Genomic DNA, 6,124 nt, shown 5'->3' with positions numbered 1-6,124 from the left:
ACGCTGCCGCAATTTAGCGAAACGAAAAGCCATATTAACAAACAAGAAAGTACTAGTGGCATATTTCAGCATACCTTCCGCCGTTAACAGGGGACTTATACGTTTGGAGAAATGAACGCTGCCGCAATTTAGCGAAACGAAAAGCCATATCAACAAACAAGAAAGTACTAGTGGCATATTTCAGCATACCTTCCGCCGTTAACAGGGGACCTTAAGTTTAGAGAAATAAATGCTGCCGAAAAATGAACGCTGCCGAAAAAATGAACGCCACCGAAAAAATGAACGCTACTGAAAAAATGAACGCTGCCGAAAAAATGAACGCTACCGAAAAAATGAACGCTACCGAAAAAATGAACGCTGCCGAAAAAATGAACGCTACCGAAAAAATGAACGCTACCGCGGTTAGCAAATCGAAAAGTGATATCAACAAGCAGAAACAGGGGACCTTTCCGACCTTAAGTTGACAATAAGAAAACCATATCATGAAATATGCTTAAATGCACTTATCTTTCCGTTTGCCAAGGGTGATTTGTGTTGATTTATCCACAGGTGCTCATCATGAGGATCTGCTTTAGTTTTTGGCCTTGTCACATTTGAACAGTAATCTGTTAGAACAGAATTATGAAAAACTTTGTCACTACACTACTTTCTATCAATTAGTTAATATGGAAAATATGGTAGCAAAAAATTGTTGCTTAGTTAATGTAATAATAAAATACTTTAAGAGATAAAATACAAGTCGAATATAAAGATAAAAAAATAAAAAATAAAATAATATTTTTGATAGTTGATAATGTTGAATATTCTGTAAGATCAAGTGTTTACTTTATGGATGCATGAAGATGACAATGATAATAAACTAAATTGTGGAAAAAATAAGACAAGTATATGCTTTGTGGCTTAAAAAATGTATGAAGTATTTACTATTTATGATATTAAAATATATATAGACTACACCAGATAGTATTTGGTTTCTATAAAGGCCGGAAACTGTCATATAAAAAGGATTATAGTTTGAGAGTCCAAAAGCAGTTGATCTTGAATAACATAAAATTTTTTTCATCATTTAAATCTATCCTAAATTGATCCAAAATTTGTACTAACTCCAGAAGCCAGGCTTTTCTACCTGAATTTGCACAGGCTAATAATTAGCCGCTAATTAATTAATGCACATTGCAGCTAGATTAACCAACACTTCCATACGTAGCTACATGGTAGGGGGGGGTTGATAAAAATCGGAAGAAAATTTTTTAAATAGTCCTCTCCATACGGCTGATTTACATCAAAGTACTAAGTAATGAACGTGTTTGTGTTCAATATCGAGGTAAGCAATTAGGCCTGTTTATTCGTATAAACGACTCAACTTGATGCTGAACACCACTGTTTAATTTAGGTTTTGGTCGCCGCGACTTAAATTAGCCCCGTTTTTTTTCGGCGGCGATGTATTTTCGCCCGTATAAATGACCCTAATGTTTAGATTGATCAAAAACAACTTTAAATATCTCACTGCGATTAAAATAATGTAATTAACAGCTCTTAATAGTGGTTTAATAGACCCAGGTGTTGATCTATTATCTTTCTCTTTGGACAATGATTGTGATATAGCGTGACAAAATAAAATTACTAACAATGAAAATGTTTAGTTGTAAAGAGACAGAGAAATAAAATTATGCGGCGACATTACATGTCTTTCACTATTTGTTTGAGGCATACCACATTTGGAAATTGGAATCCATTGCTTGTAATAATTACTATGTGGTTTCATCCTTTTGTATGTGCATATAGCACCAAATATAATTTTATTTAAATTTGATAAAATGTTGCAGAAGTGCTTAGCATGTGTTGTTTTGATTTTCAATCAATGGTAACAATTTAATATACTATAGGTACTTTTGTCTACTCTGTTACTTTGTTTAACTTCAGAAAGTTAGAGCCGGAGCCAGTGGTATAAAGAACAGTTATGTATAAGCATAGTTAGGAAAGAAATTAGCTAAAAAGAATTGTGAATTTTGGAGTTCACTTCAATTTAGAAGTTAAGAGTTTTACACAAATGACCACAGGATTGGTCAAATGAAGACAACCAAAGTGTGGACATAATAAAAAATAAACATGTATTTCAGTTTGTATTGAAAACAGCACAGCTATATTTCAACAACACAAATTATTTTATACCCCAAATAAAACAACCTGAACTAAAAGAAGAAAATCTGAATTCTATATAATTCAATAATACTTGAAGGCTGATGACAAACAGTTATTTACCAATGATTGTTTTTAAAATTAAAGTAAAAAACCTCTTAACAAATCCCACTTGAAACTTTTTCTATAGTACAAATTATTTTCTACCCCAGCTAAAACAACAAGAACTAAAGAACAAAATCTGAATTCTATATATAATCCAATTTAATTCCAAGCAGGATACAACTTGAAGCCTGATGACCGACAGTTATCTGCCAAAGGTTAAATTGTTGTTGAAGCAGCCTCTAAACAAATCCCACTTGAAACTAAATTGAATATATGTATATGCACATGCTGCTATTATGCTATTCTGGCAACCAGTAGAGTACATGATAAAATATTTAAGTTTTGAAACTGATCTAGTTAAAAACATTCCAAGTTTAAAACGGTAAAATTCTTTAAATACAACTTAAATTTCGGCTGTAAACTGCAAGCCTCCATCATGCAAATCAGCAATCATGTAAATAAAAACAATTCAACATGATTCATGTTGAATTGTTTTTATAATGCTTGGTGGTCTAGTTGAATTGATTAAGGCTGCTTTTGCACGATCAAATATTCTTTGACAAATTTGTCATCTTGAAGCATGTAATTGAGCGTATTCAAGCACAAAACAATATGGTTGCACATTGAAGCAAATTATAAAATACATTCATAACTCATCTACTTTACATACAACAGGAGAAAAAATTTGTCAAAGGTAATTTTGTTGTGTAAAAGTAACCAAAAGGCAAATAACAGGATGAAATTCAGCATGTTCATTAACAGTGTTTTTGTTAATCACCGATCCTTGTTTGTACAAAATGCTTTTTGCGCATGGCAGCACTCCCCTTGCGATAGTAACTTCCAGTTTTATACATTAACAAACACTTCCATATATAGCTACATAGTATCAATTTTCTTTTTTGTATACTTGCTTTGGAATTTGGATTTTGCATGCCAGCTAGCCCCTGTCCCCTAGATCCGTCCGTTTGACAGTGTTTAGTACTGTTTACACACTGACGAATTGGAAGACGCACTGTCTTGCTTGCCAAAGTTCGTCCAGACGGATGATCCGTCTCTACTATATAAAATCAGGGCATCAGACCACTCTCAATCATTTCTTTCTCGGCTTTACACAAAATATATACAACCACGAAATCAAAGATTATTCATGTTCATGATTTTGTACAATTCCACAAATTATTAGCGGCTTTTTTCGCCAGAAATTCTTTTGTAAGAACTAAGAAGAATTATTTAAAAAAACCAAGCACTATTGTCACTTTACTACTCACTACATGTGGTACATTTATCCATGACATTTACGAAAAATAACAGCGAAGAAAAATACCATTTCATATTTTACTAATAAAGTACGAGAAAAGGAAATGTAATATACATAATAAAGCACCTAACTTTTACCTTTAATGAGGCTAGGTAGAGGTAGTAATGATTTTTGGAACTTCGATGCACTTGGTTTTTCAGTCTTGAATATAGCCTTGACAAGCGATTTTAATATTAATTTTGCTCTCTATAAGCCTAAAACGACAGAAATGAACAGCTATTGTAAAACAATTTCAACCTAAAGCACAACCAGAATATCATATCAAAGCATTTCTTTGCGAATAGCAAAAAACATTTGTAAAAATTGAACGTTGCAAATTTCAATTATTGTAACAAGACGGGCGAAGCGAAAATATGGCCGAACCTGACGAGGTCGAATTCAACACAGAAATTTGGTTAATCACTTTCATGCCATGAATATGGAGTACCTTACAATAAAGCACAAGAACATACCTCTTTTCTTTGCCAGGCTACCCAGGGTTTATGGGGCTAGGTAGAGGAAGTGATGATTTTTGGAACTTCAATGCGCTTGACTTTTTCAGTCTTGAATATAGCTTTGACAAGCGATTTATTAATTTTGCTTGCTATAAGCCTAAAACGACAGAAATGAACAGCTATTGTAAAACAATTTGAACCTAAAGCACAATCAGAATATCATATCCAAGCATTTCTTTGCGAACAGCGAAAAATATTTGTAAAAATTGAACCAAAATTGAACGTTGCAAATTTCAATTATTATAACAAGACGGGCGAAGCGAAAATATGGCCGAACACGAGGTCGAGTTCAACACAGAAATTCAGTTGACCACTTTTATGCCATGAATATGGAGTACCTTACAATAAAGCACAAGAACATACCTCTTTTCCTTGCCAGGCTACCCAGTTTTAAAAACCGAATTTAATGAATTTATTGAACTTTTTACAGCAATTCTTGTTCGCAAACAATAATACCACAACGAAATTTTGAAAATGCCCCGCTCGCGCCGGCCCGCCCTCGTCTCACATCATCAGTCACATGTTAAAAAATATTGTCACATGACAACGAATCACTAATCCTATTGGACAAATTATTATTCTGCTGTGGCTGGTTGTACAAAAGCTGGGATAGCGCTATCCATCGGAAAAGGGTCGGGTTTTTAATCGCTCTGTATTACTAGTAATCTCCACTTCTCTATAATCGCTCTATAATTTTCTAATCAAAATTAAAAAACATAATAAAAGTCTCAAAGAACAAATAAACAAACCCCTGCACCTGGATTATTCTTTTTCGCCATGTCACCATTTTACCGCCTTTTTTGCGGCATGTTGTCGGCAATCGTCAAAGTACGAATCACATTCGGCCAAGCCCGCGATATCCGACCGCTGAACAACAACAAAGTTTTTCATTTGCTACAAAACGTATTTTAAAAATGTTTTCTTTATAAAATACATGAAAAATAGTTTGGTATCCTCCATTTCTTGATATCCCTTCTCTCGAAGACCCTACCAACAATGGTGTTGGCTCATCTTTTTAAAAGGTATGAATCAAGATCAATTCTCTCCTGGCTTGTAGGGTATCAGAGGTAAAATTTTTTCCTAGTTTTTTGAGGTTGAGTTTTTTAGTGGCTTCTGTATACCAAGGGATGAAACTTCTTTCTCTTCTAAGTTAAAATTGATTCCTTCCGAAAGACTAAGTTCCTTAATACCTGTAGCCATTCCTCTCTACGATGGCTTTAGATTAAACTCAATTTTTAAAATCATTTTCTCATGCATTTCAGTCAATGAAACACCAGATCGCTTATGTTGTAACTCCGATCGAGGCAGCTCGTATGTTAGTATATAACGCAGCCCGAAGACAAGAAGCTGGATTGCCTGTGGTAAAGGAGGGAGCAATGGCGAAATTTTACGCATCAGTGGTACGATGGTGGACTAAATTACTGTAGATTGAAATAACTTTCCTCTTTTAACATCGCTCTTGCTATATGTGGTGGCATATCCAGTAGAGAAATATTACAGAGATGTTAAAATAGGTTGGTTTATACCTGTTTCATCCTCGTAAATAATTTCATTCTTCAAGAACCATTATGGCCTTCTCTACTGAACAAAACTATCTTTCATATACATCTTGTCATTACTAGGTGCCATTTACGAGGGCACTTCGAATATTCAGTTGACGACCATCGCGAAATGTATGGTCGAGTATTGAGGCTGAAAGATTAAATTTCTAGAAATATTACACGATTGACTGTAGCCATGAAATCCTATCAAGTAATACTAGCAGAGTAAAGCTGTGGGTAGTTATAACTGTCAGTTATACAGAGCTTACAATGTAGTAAATACCTGCAATCAAGATATTTGTAACATTGATTGCACTGCTGAAGATTGTGTAGATAGACTTACTATGATGTATTTATGAATAAATTAATATACCAATGTACAAAACATAGTCTTGTCTTATGTTTATCTCGGCTCCACCAAATTCAATTTTCCTCTGTAAGCCTTGAAAGATCACCAAACTGTGAGATTCAGGATCCATTTAATTTCAAATTGATCTGAAATGCACACCATCCAAACACAAACCTGT

General features: G+C 34.1%; 1 long non-coding RNA gene across 1 annotated transcript; it reads right to left on the bottom strand.

The window, feature by feature from the left end:
• Positions 1-321: 321 nt before the first annotated feature.
• On the bottom strand, positions 322-4,524 carry LOC114516176. Its single transcript, XR_003686276.1, has 4 exons — positions 4,420-4,524; positions 4,015-4,153; positions 3,640-3,756; positions 322-605 (listed from the first exon to the last, which is right to left on the bottom strand). It is a non-coding gene; the product is annotated as an uncharacterized LOC114516176 (long non-coding RNA).
• Positions 4,525-6,124: the final 1,600 nt, after the last annotated feature.

This window comes from Dendronephthya gigantea, unplaced genomic scaffold (genome assembly GCF_004324835.1).
Source record: "Dendronephthya gigantea isolate DGI-Jeju-01 unplaced genomic scaffold, DenGig_1.0 000005F, whole genome shotgun sequence".
NCBI classification, from domain to species: domain Eukaryota; kingdom Metazoa; phylum Cnidaria; class Anthozoa; order Malacalcyonacea; family Nephtheidae; genus Dendronephthya; species Dendronephthya gigantea.
The sequence above is the reverse complement of the archived record's forward strand: the minus strand, read 5'-3'. Positions and strand labels throughout refer to the sequence as shown.